The sequence below is a fragment of the Aedes albopictus genome, chromosome 3, assembly GCF_035046485.1.
Source record: "Aedes albopictus strain Foshan chromosome 3, AalbF5, whole genome shotgun sequence".
NCBI lineage: Eukaryota > Metazoa > Arthropoda > Insecta > Diptera > Culicidae > Aedes > Aedes albopictus.
This window is the reverse complement of record NC_085138.1, coordinates 131,668,772-131,684,158: the sequence shown is the minus strand read 5'-3', so window position 1 is coordinate 131,684,158 and position 15,387 is coordinate 131,668,772. Positions and strand designations below refer to the sequence as shown.

General features: G+C 38.8%; 1 long non-coding RNA gene across 1 annotated transcript; it reads right to left on the bottom strand.

Moving 5' to 3' along the window:
* Window positions 1-9,453: 9,453 nt before the first annotated feature.
* On the bottom strand, window positions 9,454-10,410 carry LOC115269895 (uncharacterized). Its single transcript, XR_003898985.2, has 2 exons — window positions 10,213-10,410; window positions 9,454-10,147 (listed from the first exon to the last, which is right to left on the bottom strand). It is a non-coding gene; the product is annotated as an uncharacterized LOC115269895 (long non-coding RNA).
* Window positions 10,411-15,387: the final 4,977 nt, after the last annotated feature.

The window sequence follows — 15,387 nt, the reverse complement described above, 5'->3', positions numbered from 1 at the left end:
CGAGCTAGGTGGATCGATCAAGTGGAGGACGATCTTCGGACCCTTCGTAGAGTGCGAAACTTGAGACACACAGCCATTGACCGAATACACTCAATTTTGTTTTACGCGATGGATGCGTCCGCACAAAAAAAAGTTCGCGTAACTTCGACAAATCGAGCAGAAAAAATCCAAGGGATTTTTTTACGTGATTTGCCCTCCGCAAATGACCAAAATCGCGTAAAAAAAGTTGTATAAAAAGAGGATTAAGGAGACGACTCCTACGTACAGCAGAGGACACTCAGGCCTTAGTCTGACCAGTAAGGTTAGTAAGAATGGGCTTTCCGAGCACATATTGAAGCTGAAGGTTTATGGTTTATTGGTGTTATGCAGAGCTTTCAGATTAGGTGTCGAAAAACTCTACAAGAGCATTGTGAAAATCAAGTCCTGAAATCATGAATGCTAGTGGATTAAAATTCATGATTTTTTACAGAATGATTGTTTTCAGATATATAGACCCTTTGACTGGAATAGATTATTAGTTGAATTTCCTATGTACATATGTTCACCTGTTAGAAATAATAGATATCATCTACTGGACGGTATTTGGATTTTCTAGTGAAAAAACAAGCCAAAAATTAATAATGTGTTCAAGTTGTTTCAAGTGTTTCAATTTGTTCATTTTAGACCTATGTTGCAATCCTCTGTTCATGATGAGCTCTAAATAAAAATCGGAAATGATCTACATAGATAACAGAAAACAGCTCGGAAGGCAAGTGTTACGCAACATATTATCTATACTTTTCACTCATATCAGTAGCTTTTCTCCCAAGTGTCTCTATCGAATGAAGTGTACTTAAAAATTCTTCCACTCATCAATCAGCGCCGAGTAGAAATTTAACGCTTTCAAATAAATAGCATTCACTTCATCGACCGTACCGTACCTATTATCAACATTCAGTCCGAACGAGTAACCATCAAACGGCGGAGATAGCGTAGTGCAGGTTTTGAAACGCCTTCCTTCGGTGTTTATAAACAAAAATCAACGTCACTATCACTGCGGTCCGGTCCGGTCCGCGGTGATATATTCTAGTTCTACAGAGCCCATCAGGAAGGTACATAAACCAGTGGGGTGACACGGCTGTCAAACTCGGTACATCGCCGCTCCACCCAACATCATTTTTGGTACGGCGCGTTTTGGTACCCACTTTCTGGTCGGTTTACCCTAACTTGCTCCTGATTTTCGGGTGTGTGGCTCGTGTGTTGCTAGTGCTTATTTCAGAAATTACACATTTCAAACGAAATCGTTGTTTTTGATGATTGTTTCTCTTTCCTTATCACTTTGCACGATATTATATGTAGCAGCGAAGCCGTATCGATGTTTCCAGCGCATTTTCCATGAATTAAGCAATCGAAACAAAAACATTGGACGCCATGTTGAATTGAATGCTGGGTAGATGATTCGGGCCCTTCGTCATCCCCCTGACATAAACTGCCAACGAAGCACGATTTTAGTGCATGCAGCATGATGGCATCCAGCAGCTAGACGAGCGCGTCCGCGTTCTGTTTCCGTGCTGATGATAGAGTCTTCTAATAATAAATACCTACTTTAGTAGTAAAGTACGTAAAAAAACGGACAATGCTATGTATTTACTACTATCGGGTCGGGACTACCCATACAAGGGAGGTTCTTCCCGTCCGTACGATCCGATATGTCCCGCGAAGAAAGTGTGAGTCGGGTGGCGCTTTTCGCTGAAAAGTCCTATCGTCGTCGGTGTGGTGTGATGGGCGGAAAGCGGGCGCATGGTAGCGGGTATTGTACTACACACATGAATATTACGACAGCTCACTGCTGATATTTCACCGCGGTCATGACGGCAACAGAGCACGGAAATGCGGCAACGTTGCAGCGAGATAAGTATACCGCCGTGTGTCGTGGGGAAGGCACTTTTCATCGAGCAGAATTCTTGGGTGGTTGGTGCCGATCGAATTTCGGTTTCGGATTCTTCCATTCAATGCTTAAGAATTAATACACATCCAGTGCGATTGTTTGTGCTTCAAACTAAAACGGTCCAAAATAATTATCATGTAACGAGAAGTTATGCACAACGGTTTGTTAGATCTGCTCCAAGCATTTCTATTTTTATTATATATTTTATTTACTCCAAAGAATACTCAAAATTGTTTTAAATTTATCACACGCACACGCTTGTTTATGGATAAAATAACAGAAGAACCATGCGCCTCCATGCTTCGGCACAGGAGTTAGACTGTACAGTAAACGTTGAATCGCTGCATTGCTTTTTAGTGGCATGGCCACTTATTGTAAAATATTATAAGGTTTTGCAACTATCCTAAGATTTACTGAAATAGTATAAAATGATTATAATCTGCATTATTAGATGAGACTTGTTGAAGTCCTCGATTTTATTCAACATTCACTTCAATAAACCATCATTCCCGGCCGACTGAATGATCTTAGCTAAGGTAACCAAAAGAGTGTTCTGACTGTATGCGACAATTGGCGGGGTATCATGTTACTGTGCATTGTTCTCAAAGTACTCTGCGAAGTGATCCCAAATCGAAATAAGATTGACGCAACGAACGATCCCGTGTACACCATATGGATACGCTCCATATTATCTTGCAGTAATGAGCCATTACGAAGTGACAACAATGTTGATGATAATACATATTGTTTTTCACGGATTATTGGACGCTACCTCCTGTCAAAATTCATTCATAAAATCGGCTCGTAAAATGGACTATTTGTGGTATCTTCAAAGCCAAAACAGTCAAACCGGGTTTGTACAAAGCACAAATCACATCAAACATATTAATGGAGCTTTCAACATCAGAGTTCAAAATCTGAAGGATTTTTGCGAGAAAGTACATGAAGATTCTGGGTTACAGTAAAATTTGAACTGTTGAAAGCTTTTTTTTTTATCAAGCGATAGCAGTCCCAGCATTTTTTTTTTGAAGAAAAAAAAATCGAATATTTGGTTGATTTTTATTCACAGTCAGAGAGCATCATTTTACAGTTCGGTGAAGATAATAGAGAGTGACAAGAGTACAATTACAAAAGTAGTAGACGAAACTGTCTCAAGTTCAAACTTCAGGGTTGAAAACTACTTTTATTACTATGTAAGTGCGCACTGCGCACTGTCAGATGAAAAATCTGGAGGGAAATCGTTGCCCGAAGTTAAAATCTTCCCAAGCCCAGTATAGTAAACTTTTTTCGGAAATTTCTTTTGACCGGGTTATTTTTTTTTTCAAATGGGTGAATATCAAAACCTTCATTGACTGGCAGTTCAAACGAGTATGCTCGTAAATAAAATTCATCCAATAAGTTAATCAATGTTGACAGAGAAGCATCCGAGCTACTCAAGGAAATAGTACACAAAAGACAAAATTGGACAAGCAGAAGCTAGATTGGTTAAAATTTTCAGGCACTTTGGGGGTAATAACAAGGGGGAGTCGCTGAACACATCTTTACTTGCGCCAATTATTTTCAGTGTGCCACCGGGTATTGAATTGTGCCTCAATGTGCCCCGAAGTGCCACTGCTTGATGATTCAGATTTTGCTTGGCAATTACCAAGACAACCAACTGTTTGTTTTCATTTTACAGGTCAAATGCACATGGTTGCCTAGTTTTTTCACCCAAACTCAAGTGTCAAAATTGTGCCTCAGAGTGCCTCGGTGTGCCACACAGCGTATAAGACGGTGTGCTTGGCACCTCTTGGCACAATGTTCCAAGCGACTAGCCCCTTGGGTAATAATAACCTCAAAAAATTGTAGAGTTCACGTCATGCTTGTCAGGCAAAAATGCTGTAATAAACGATTTTTGTTTCAGTTGTGTACGAAGTTGGCACCGAAGGGGTGACACTCTGATCTTTTGAGCTTAATCATTTTTGAATCTTTTCGGAATCTTTTTGAATCTCTCTGAATCAGTCAAATTTCGACCAAAGAATTTGAGATAACTTTTGCTTCAGTGTTTTGAGCGTGATCTGTCAAAAACTATCCCGCCAAAACAATCGCCGCGTTTGTTTTTTTTTTCTCGTGAAAAAAAGTGGTCAGCAACGGTGTTCGTGTTATTCGGCGATTTTGGGAAAACCTGGGAAACCTGGGATCCGGAAAACTTGCTCAAAAGCAGAATCTGGTGGGAGAGTGCTAGGAATCGCTGTACAGGAGGTATACAATCCCCTCGGCACCGGTCGTTCATTGCTTCCAGGTATATTGAACATTCTACTGCCGTAAATGTTTTAAAATCGAGTTGGTTATTACTCTTCTTGTTTACAGGAAAGCCGTCAGCAAATAAGGTGTTGCTTGTAAGCATCTGTAGATGACCACTGTCAACAACAGTCGGTTGGAACGGTTGGAACTGCCCAAAGCCCTGTTCTGATGAAATTCTAATCCAATCCATAATCTCCAGAAAATATCCCCAGTTATGTGTCGTCAAATTTTTCGTCGGCTGCAACAGAATCAGTGGGAGCAGGTAACGATTCAGGATCCGGTGTTCCAGGAAATCAGGGGCATATCACCAGCGATTTTGACTTTTCCCAACCGTGTGCAACCAAGCTTCACAATATGATCAATAGTGATCAATAAGCTAAAAACTTCAATCAGGATTCTGGTTAACAAAACCAAACAACTGCCCAAGTAAGTGCTATTAAATTTGTATTCCTATCAGTTTTAACCCTTTATAAGGCAGTGGCAACTATATTGCCACCTACTGTTTTTATTTTTTTCTGTTTTACATATAACAATGCATTTCGAACTTCTTTTTTGGTTTACGCAAAATTGGGATTATTAACAACGCCTGGTATTTTTTTTGGTACTAAACAAAGCTTAAACAACAAATTGGGAGCCATTTGTAGTTTTTAAAAGGGGCCAAATTTGACCTAAACGGGCAGTGGCAACTATATTGCCACCTCGATTTTTCAAACAAAAATTGTTTTGTACATGTTATCATGTATATAATTATTTCCATAGTAATATGCGTTGACAACTCTTCTAGTTTTTTCGGCCTTATAAAGGGGTAAAACCAGCATTTTCTGCCCTTGTTCTACATTTCATTCATGCCGCTCTCCATCCTCGGTTGGCCAGATCACGTTCAACATGATTTGCTATTTTTTTTTCACTTCATTCCACGTCTTTTTGTACCAACCGGATCTGAAGCATACACCTATTTTGCAAGGTTATTGCCCGACATTTTGCAACAAGCCCTAAACATCGTATCTTTCCGGCTTTGGTGATCTCAGCAGTTCTCATATTCTAAATATTTAATACTCTTATTACTTTCTTGTACTTTTTTCTACACTTGATTCGGTGTCCGTCCAATTTTCCAGATATTAACTTTAATGCGATACAAACAGGTGGCTCATCTGGGCGATGAATTCAACTGCGATACTTACTACCCTTATCAACTCCTTTGCTTTGAGCTGGTGGATGACATCCTTTCCTTAGTGTGGAAGTTAATTTATTGCGGTCTGTTATTACTGGAGCTCGATTTGAATAGGTCGTATGTGCTTTTGTCGATATAAATTCGATCAGTTGGATTGGCTTATAGCGAAAACCATTGAAATTTTAAAGATTTTGATACATACAGCCTATTCCTCATAAGACAGGCTTTCCATTCCATCAACAAAAGTCACCAAAATATCTTCCTACAGTAACTAAAATAAACTGATCGAATTTTATATCGACAAAAGCACATACGACCTATTCAAATCGAGCTCCAGATTAGTTAGTTTTTTAACTTATTGTTATTTCACATTTTTATAGTGTCTTTGAATAAATTGTACTGCTTGGGGGGGTGGGGAGGTTGTTTCGATGGGTATTTAAAAACATCCGAAATTCACATTCAGAGGGGGAGTTCTCTGGCCAAGACTGTAATGACAACTTGTCGTTGAAAAGGTTCACCATGTCCTCTCAAATTGTTAGGTGATACAAAATTCATCATTTGTTTTATAGTCCATAAGATATATCGTAAGGTCGCCATTCACCGTTCGTTTCATACGATTTATGTTCAAGCGGTAAATGGAGCATGAGCGGTGAATGACGACCTCACGGTACTTGAAAGTAATAATAATTTGTCACTGAAAAGGCTCACCATGTCCTCTCAAGTTGTTAGGTGATACTTTTACTTTAAGAAACAGTTCACTTCTGGAAGTAACTGGTCGCAATCCATAAGTAGGATACCATAGAGTGCCCTCATTTCGTGCGGGTCCAAATTTTGCTAACTGATAATATTTAATTTAACCTTCCGTAACTCGCGCGGTTGACTACCTGCGTCAGCACCACGCTAATGCTGAGTACAAAAAGCGAGATTTTTTCAACGTGTTGTACAAAATACAACAGCGCGATCGTTCGAGGGTTAATCTAATTCAATTTTACTTTATTTAGCTATAACTGTGTTTACATAAAGTGAAATTTGGACAATTCAATAATAATTATCATTTTTACAATTGTGATCCCTAAAAGTTATGAGTTAGCGAAATTGAACCCGCACGAATTAAGGGCACCACACGGTGCCATACAACAGTTCATGCAGACGGGTAAGTACATATATGTAATTAAATAAAGGTATTCATTCTAATAGGTAAATATACTACTTTATGTTATGACATGTGGTAAGTCAAGACAATCTTATTCCTCTGAAATTGTTTTGTGACGCAGATGAATTATCTTTGTAGTGTTTCTTAGTAAGCAGATCTAGTCATGAAGAAGGTTTACCAAGTCCTCCGAAGCTGTTTGGTGACGCATAATACGTTAACCTTGAAATACAGATCAATTTTCTTAGTAAGTAGTTCTAGTCGTGAAGAAGGTTCACCAAGTCCTCCGAAGCTGTTTGGTGACGCATAATACGTTAACCTTGAGAAACAGATCAATTTTCTTAGTAAGTAGTTCTAGTCGTGAAGAAGGTTCACCAAGTCCTCCGAAGCTGTTTGGTGACGCATAATACGTTAACCTTGAGAAACAGATCAATTTTCTTAGTAAGTAGTTCTAGTCGTGAAGAAGGTTCACCAAGTCCTCCGAAGCTGTTTGGTGACGCATAATACGTTAACCTTGAGAAACAGATCAATTTTCTTAGTAAGTAGTTCTAGTCGTGAAGAAGGTTCACCAAGTAGTTCTAGTCGCGAAGAAGGTTCACCAAGTCCTCCGAAGCTGTTTGGTGACGCATAATCAGTGCTAAAAACTTCATTTCGTCGTATCTAAATTCAATCACCTACAGGCCATTTTAGAAGCTGAACCTGAGAATATGGTATATGAAGAACTTGTGCGGCTAGACCAGTTCTGCAAGAAAGTCACGGAAAAACTGCTACTTTTCGAATATTTAAGGTAAATGTCACGGACTACCTTTGAAAAATGCCAAATGATATTCACTGTGAATATCATTGGCATTTTGCGAAGGAAGTCCGTGACATTTACCTTAAATATTCGAAAAGTAGCAGTTTTTCCGTGACTTTCTTTCAGAACTGGTCTAGCCGCACAAGTTCTTCATATACCATATTCTCAGGTTCAGCTTCTAAAATGAGCTGTAGGTGGTTGAATTTAGATATGACGAAATGAAATTTTCAGCACTGCGCATAATACGTTAACCTTGAGAAACAGATCAATTTTCTTAGTAAGTAGTTCTAGTCGCGAAGAAGGTTCACCAAGTCCTCCGAAGCTGTTTGGTGACGCATAATACTTTAACCTTGAGAAACAGATCAATTTTCTTAGTAAGTAGTTCTAGTCGTGAAGAAGGTTCACCAAGTAGTTCTAGTCGCGAAGAAGGTTCACCAAGTCCTCCGAAGCTGTTTGGTGACGCATAATACTTTAACCTTGAAAAACAGATCAATTTTCTTAGTAAGTAGTTCTAGTCGTGAAGAAGGTTCACCAAGTCCTCCGAAGCTGTTTGGTGACGCATAATACGTTAACCTTGAGAAACAGATCAATTTTCTTAGTAAGTAGTTCTAGTCGTGAAGAAAGTTCACCAAGTCCTCTGAAGCTGTTTGGTGATGCACAATACATATACTTTGAAAACCGGATCAAATATCTTTGTAATTTTTCTTAGAAGATCTAGTCGTGAAGAAGGTTCACCAAGTCCTTTGAAGCTGTTTCTTGATGCACAATACGTATTAACAGATCGATTTTCTTTGTATGTATTTTTTTCCAGTAATTAGATCTAGTCGATTGGAAAGTTCACCAATTCCTATGAAGTTGTCGTACAATACATCTACTCCAGAAATAAATCATTTCTATTTGAAGTATTGCTTCTTATAATCAGAACTTGTCGATAAGAAGGTTCAACAAGTCCTCCAAAGTGAATTGATGGCAATACATCTACTACCCATCTACTTTAGAAACAGATTCATTTAGGGTAGAAGCTTCAGTTTTGACCAGTCCGGAGTTTTGGCCATAGTGCGTTATTGAGCCTGTTGGGATCTAAATCGGCGTGAATTTATTTTTTACTAGTAGATCCTAATAGAATATGATGATTACAGCCGTGAAAACCACACATTTTGATTAAAAACTGGAAGAAAAAATAATTTTCCTTAAAAAATCTGCTCCTATATATCTATTTTGGCCATGGTGCTTCTAATTTGGCCACTCCCATGAGAAATACACGTGATTGGCCAAAATAGAAACCAAACCTAAGAATATGGCCAAAACTGCGGCAGAGCTTCTATTTTGGCCAGTGCCACTTTTAGTACAAAAATCAAGTATTGGCATGATTTCTGCATTTTTCCTTCAAAATATAGATTGAAACCTTTCTTTTCACACATTGGTTGTTTTCATAGGATTATTGGTTATTTTTATAAAAATGATTTCCCTTAGACTGGCCAAAACCGGTGCCCGCACCCTACTTCAAAAATAGATCAATAATTTAATTATTCCCCTTTCCCCTTGGAGAAGTGCATGGGATAGTCGGTCCCGCACAAAATAGAAGAAGAAACGGTTCTGTCTTGTGAAGCTTGTTGACGATGCATTTAGTAAACCTACTAAAATAGATCAAATTCTCTTTGGAGTTATTCCAGTCCGCTAAACGGGCAACTACATTGCCACCTAGACTTTGGGTTTCTTTCAAACAAGAATGGATTCATACATTTGATTAAATATATCAGAATTTTCATATGAGTGTACAGCCCGGCTTATTTTTGTCAAGCTGGCAGAAAGTGTTGGGCTGATCGCATCGCAAGGATGCCGAAATACCTACAAGCGAATATAACTTCCAGTAGATATACATGGAAGGCCGCAAAGATGTTTGTTGATTGTTTTTGAAAGCGCTTCGTAGTTGGATATCGGTAGAAATTAACCCAGTACTAGTGATTCTAGTAAATCATGCCCTTCCGACATTTCCATTTGTCATTAATTAAACCAACTAAACCCACTAAGTGACAAGTCCAGAACACGCCTTGAAGCCTTTGTAGCGATCGAGATTGATGGGAGTTCTGTGACATTTTTTGTTAAAATTATTTTTAATACCTAAGTCATTTTATATCATACTCGCTCGCTTTATTCCTTTATCATATTTTGGTGCTGAACTATCTATGGCAGTTTCTAAGGATTACCTATGTTCGCGATGACTCCTCACAGGAACAAACCTCCCACCAGCCGCAGTTCAGATCAATTGGAATGCCCATGTTGATTAAACCGTTGCGATATGGAAGCCTTTTTGCGGGGATGGTTCAGCTGCGACTATTCCCATCAAGGTTTCTACGGTTCGTTAGAGCACTAATGCTTCAGTCATTCGTGATTCGGGGCTTCCACGAGCGGTAATCACCTGTCAATTCCAGGACTTCAGCAGACAGATAATCTGAATATTATTCCATCACTGCAACCAAACAGACGGGAATACCGTCACCAATACGTTCATCATAGTTGCTTTTCATGAGCAGACGGTGAGTCCGACCGACTGGAAACCATTTCGGCATTTTCCTTGTGCTTGTTGGTGTCTGGTGGATTTGGCTGACGTACCTCCACAGGGTACTCCGGTACCCATCCGGTTCGGTTTGATTCGGGAGTTTCGGTATTGAGCCCGCTCTGCTGGTGGAGGCGGTGGAATCGATCGCGACGGACCTTCTTCTACTACGCGGATCCTTGTCGTCGCGTAGGTATACCTTTGGCATCGGCTACTCACGGTGCAGATTCAACGACGGCACATTAATCGGGCGCATTGCTGGGCTGAAATATAACAGATTTTGTTTTTAAAAAGATGGTTTATCAACGATAATTATAATAAGTAATACCTTTCAGTCCACCAAATGGAAAACAATTTTCTTTCCCATGGTCAGCAATCCGATCGGCTTCTTATACAAAATCAAAACAAACACTGGACGAAATGATCCAGTATTTTGGAAATGACTGACGGCCGCCTGTTTTTCTGTTAATCCCGCCGAATCACCTCGAATCTTTTCGAATCTTTTTGAATCTTTTGAACTGATTCCAAAAAGATTAGAGTGTCACAGGGGTGACACTCTGATCTTTTGAGCTTAATCATTTTTGAATCTTTTCGGAATCTTTTTGAATCTCTCTGAATCAGTCAAATTTCGACCAAAGAATTTGAGATAACTTTTGCTTCAGTGTTTTGAGCGTGATCTGTCAAAAACTATCCCGCCAAAACAATCGCCGCGTTTGTTTTTTTTTCTCGTGAAAAAAAGTGGTCAGCAACGGTGTTCGTGTTATTCGGCGATTTTGGGAAAACCTGGGAAACCTGGGATCCGGAAAACTTGCTCAAAAGCAGAATCTGGTGGGAGAGTGCTAGGAATCGCTGTACAGGAGGTATACAATCCCCTCGGCACCGGTCGTTCATTGCTTCCAGGTATATTGAACATTCTACTGCCGTAAATGTTTTAAAATCGAGTTGGTTATTACTCTTCTTGTTTACAGGAAAGCCGTCAGCAAATAAGGTGTTGCTTGTAAGCATCTGTAGATGACCACTGTCAACAACAGTCGGTTGGAACGGTTGGAACTGCCCAAAGCCCTGTTCTGATGAAATTCTAATCCAATCCATAATCTCCAGAAAATATCCCCAGTTATGTGTCGTCAAATTTTTCGTCGGCTGCAACAGAATCAGTGGGAGCAGGTAACGATTCAGGATCCGGTGTTCCAGGAAATCAGGGGCATATCACCAGCGATTTTGACTTTTCCCAACCGTGTGCAACCAAGCTTCACAATATGATCAATAGTGATCAATAAGCTAAAAACTTCAATCAGGATTCTGGTTAACAAAACCAAACAACTGCCCAAGTAAGTGCTATTAAATTTGTATTCCTATCAGTTTTAACCCTTTATAAGGCAGTGGCAACTATATTGCCACCTACTGTTTTTATTTTTTTCTGTTTTACATATAACAATGCATTTCGAACTTCTTTTTTGGTTTACGCAAAATTGGGATTATTAACAACGCCTGGTATTTTTTTTGGTACTAAACAAAGCTTAAACAACAAATTGGGAGCCATTTGTAGTTTTTAAAAGGGGCCAAATTTGACCTAAACGGGCAGTGGCAACTATATTGCCACCTCGATTTTTCAAACAAAAATTGTTTTGTACATGTTATCATGTATATAATTATTTCCATAGTAATATGCGTTGACAACTCTTCTAGTTTTTTCGGCCTTATAAAGGGGTAAAACCAGCATTTTCTGCCCTTGTTCTACATTTCATTCATGCCGCTCTCCATCCTCGGTTGGCCAGATCACGTTCAACATGATTTGCTATTTTTTTTTCACTTCATTCCACGTCTTTTTGTACCAACCGGATCTGAAGCATACACCTATTTTGCAAGGTTATTGCCCGACATTTTGCAACAAGCCCTAAACATCGTATCTTTCCGGCTTTGGTGATCTCAGCAGTTCTCATATTCTAAATATTTAATACTCTTATTACTTTCTTGTACTTTTTTCTACACTTGATTCGGTGTCCGTCCAATTTTCCAGATATTAACTTTAATGCGATACAAACAGGTGGCTCATCTGGGCGATGAATTCAACTGCGATACTTACTACCCTTATCAACTCCTTTGCTTTGAGCTGGTGGATGACATCCTTTCCTTAGTGTGGAAGTTAATTTATTGCGGTCTGTTATTACTGGAGCTCGATTTGAATAGGTCGTATGTGCTTTTGTCGATATAAATTCGATCAGTTGGATTGGCTTATAGCGAAAACCATTGAAATTTTAAAGATTTTGATACATACAGCCTATTCCTCATAAGACAGGCTTTCCATTCCATCAACAAAAGTCACCAAAATATCTTCCTACAGTAACTAAAATAAACTGATCGAATTTTATATCGACAAAAGCACATACGACCTATTCAAATCGAGCTCCAGATTAGTTAGTTTTTTAACTTATTGTTATTTCACATTTTTATAGTGTCTTTGAATAAATTGTACTGCTTGGGGGGGTGGGGAGGTTGTTTCGATGGGTATTTAAAAACATCCGAAATTCACATTCAGAGGGGGAGTTCTCTGGCCAAGACTGTAATGACAACTTGTCGTTGAAAAGGTTCACCATGTCCTCTCAAATTGTTAGGTGATACAAAATTCATCATTTGTTTTATAGTCCATAAGATATATCGTAAGGTCGCCATTCACCGTTCGTTTCATACGATTTATGTTCAAGCGGTAAATGGAGCATGAGCGGTGAATGACGACCTCACGGTACTTGAAAGTAATAATAATTTGTCACTGAAAAGGCTCACCATGTCCTCTCAAGTTGTTAGGTGATACTTTTACTTTAAGAAACAGTTCACTTCTGGAAGTAACTGGTCGCAATCCATAAGTAGGATACCATAGAGTGCCCTCATTTCGTGCGGGTCCAAATTTTGCTAACTGATAATATTTAATTTAACCTTCCGTAACTCGCGCGGTTGACTACCTGCGTCAGCACCACGCTAATGCTGAGTACAAAAAGCGAGATTTTTTCAACGTGTTGTACAAAATACAACAGCGCGATCGTTCGAGGGTTAATCTAATTCAATTTTACTTTATTTAGCTATAACTGTGTTTACATAAAGTGAAATTTGGACAATTCAATAATAATTATCATTTTTACAATTGTGATCCCTAAAAGTTATGAGTTAGCGAAATTGAACCCGCACGAATTAAGGGCACCACACGGTGCCATACAACAGTTCATGCAGACGGGTAAGTACATATATGTAATTAAATAAAGGTATTCATTCTAATAGGTAAATATACTACTTTATGTTATGACATGTGGTAAGTCAAGACAATCTTATTCCTCTGAAATTGTTTTGTGACGCAGATGAATTATCTTTGTAGTGTTTCTTAGTAAGCAGATCTAGTCATGAAGAAGGTTTACCAAGTCCTCCGAAGCTGTTTGGTGACGCATAATACGTTAACCTTGAAATACAGATCAATTTTCTTAGTAAGTAGTTCTAGTCGTGAAGAAGGTTCACCAAGTCCTCCGAAGCTGTTTGGTGACGCATAATACGTTAACCTTGAGAAACAGATCAATTTTCTTAGTAAGTAGTTCTAGTCGTGAAGAAGGTTCACCAAGTCCTCCGAAGCTGTTTGGTGACGCATAATACGTTAACCTTGAGAAACAGATCAATTTTCTTAGTAAGTAGTTCTAGTCGTGAAGAAGGTTCACCAAGTCCTCCGAAGCTGTTTGGTGACGCATAATACGTTAACCTTGAGAAACAGATCAATTTTCTTAGTAAGTAGTTCTAGTCGTGAAGAAGGTTCACCAAGTAGTTCTAGTCGCGAAGAAGGTTCACCAAGTCCTCCGAAGCTGTTTGGTGACGCATAATCAGTGCTAAAAACTTCATTTCGTCGTATCTAAATTCAATCACCTACAGGCCATTTTAGAAGCTGAACCTGAGAATATGGTATATGAAGAACTTGTGCGGCTAGACCAGTTCTGCAAGAAAGTCACGGAAAAACTGCTACTTTTCGAATATTTAAGGTAAATGTCACGGACTACCTTTGAAAAATGCCAAATGATATTCACTGTGAATATCATTGGCATTTTGCGAAGGAAGTCCGTGACATTTACCTTAAATATTCGAAAAGTAGCAGTTTTTCCGTGACTTTCTTTCAGAACTGGTCTAGCCGCACAAGTTCTTCATATACCATATTCTCAGGTTCAGCTTCTAAAATGAGCTGTAGGTGGTTGAATTTAGATATGACGAAATGAAATTTTCAGCACTGCGCATAATACGTTAACCTTGAGAAACAGATCAATTTTCTTAGTAAGTAGTTCTAGTCGCGAAGAAGGTTCACCAAGTCCTCCGAAGCTGTTTGGTGACGCATAATACTTTAACCTTGAGAAACAGATCAATTTTCTTAGTAAGTAGTTCTAGTCGTGAAGAAGGTTCACCAAGTAGTTCTAGTCGCGAAGAAGGTTCACCAAGTCCTCCGAAGCTGTTTGGTGACGCATAATACTTTAACCTTGAAAAACAGATCAATTTTCTTAGTAAGTAGTTCTAGTCGTGAAGAAGGTTCACCAAGTCCTCCGAAGCTGTTTGGTGACGCATAATACGTTAACCTTGAGAAACAGATCAATTTTCTTAGTAAGTAGTTCTAGTCGTGAAGAAAGTTCACCAAGTCCTCTGAAGCTGTTTGGTGATGCACAATACATATACTTTGAAAACCGGATCAAATATCTTTGTAATTTTTCTTAGAAGATCTAGTCGTGAAGAAGGTTCACCAAGTCCTTTGAAGCTGTTTCTTGATGCACAATACGTATTAACAGATCGATTTTCTTTGTATGTATTTTTTTCCAGTAATTAGATCTAGTCGATTGGAAAGTTCACCAATTCCTATGAAGTTGTCGTACAATACATCTACTCCAGAAATAAATCATTTCTATTTGAAGTATTGCTTCTTATAATCAGAACTTGTCGATAAGAAGGTTCAACAAGTCCTCCAAAGTGAATTGATGGCAATACATCTACTACCCATCTACTTTAGAAACAGATTCATTTAGGGTAGAAGCTTCAGTTTTGACCAGTCCGGAGTTTTGGCCATAGTGCGTTATTGAGCCTGTTGGGATCTAAATCGGCGTGAATTTATTTTTTACTAGTAGATCCTAATAGAATATGATGATTACAGCCGTGAAAACCACACATTTTGATTAAAAACTGGAAGAAAAAATAATTTTCCTTAAAAAATCTGCTCCTATATATCTATTTTGGCCATGGTGCTTCTAATTTGGCCACTCCCATGAGAAATACACGTGATTGGCCAAAATAGAAACCAAACCTAAGAATATGGCCAAAACTGCGGCAGAGCTTCTATTTTGGCCAGTGCCACTTTTAGTACAAAAATCAAGTATTGGCATGATTTCTGCATTTTTCCTTCAAAATATAGATTGAAACCTTTCTTTTCACACATTGGTTGTTTTCATAGGATTATTGGTTATTTTTATAAAAATGATTTCCCTTAGACTGGCCAAAA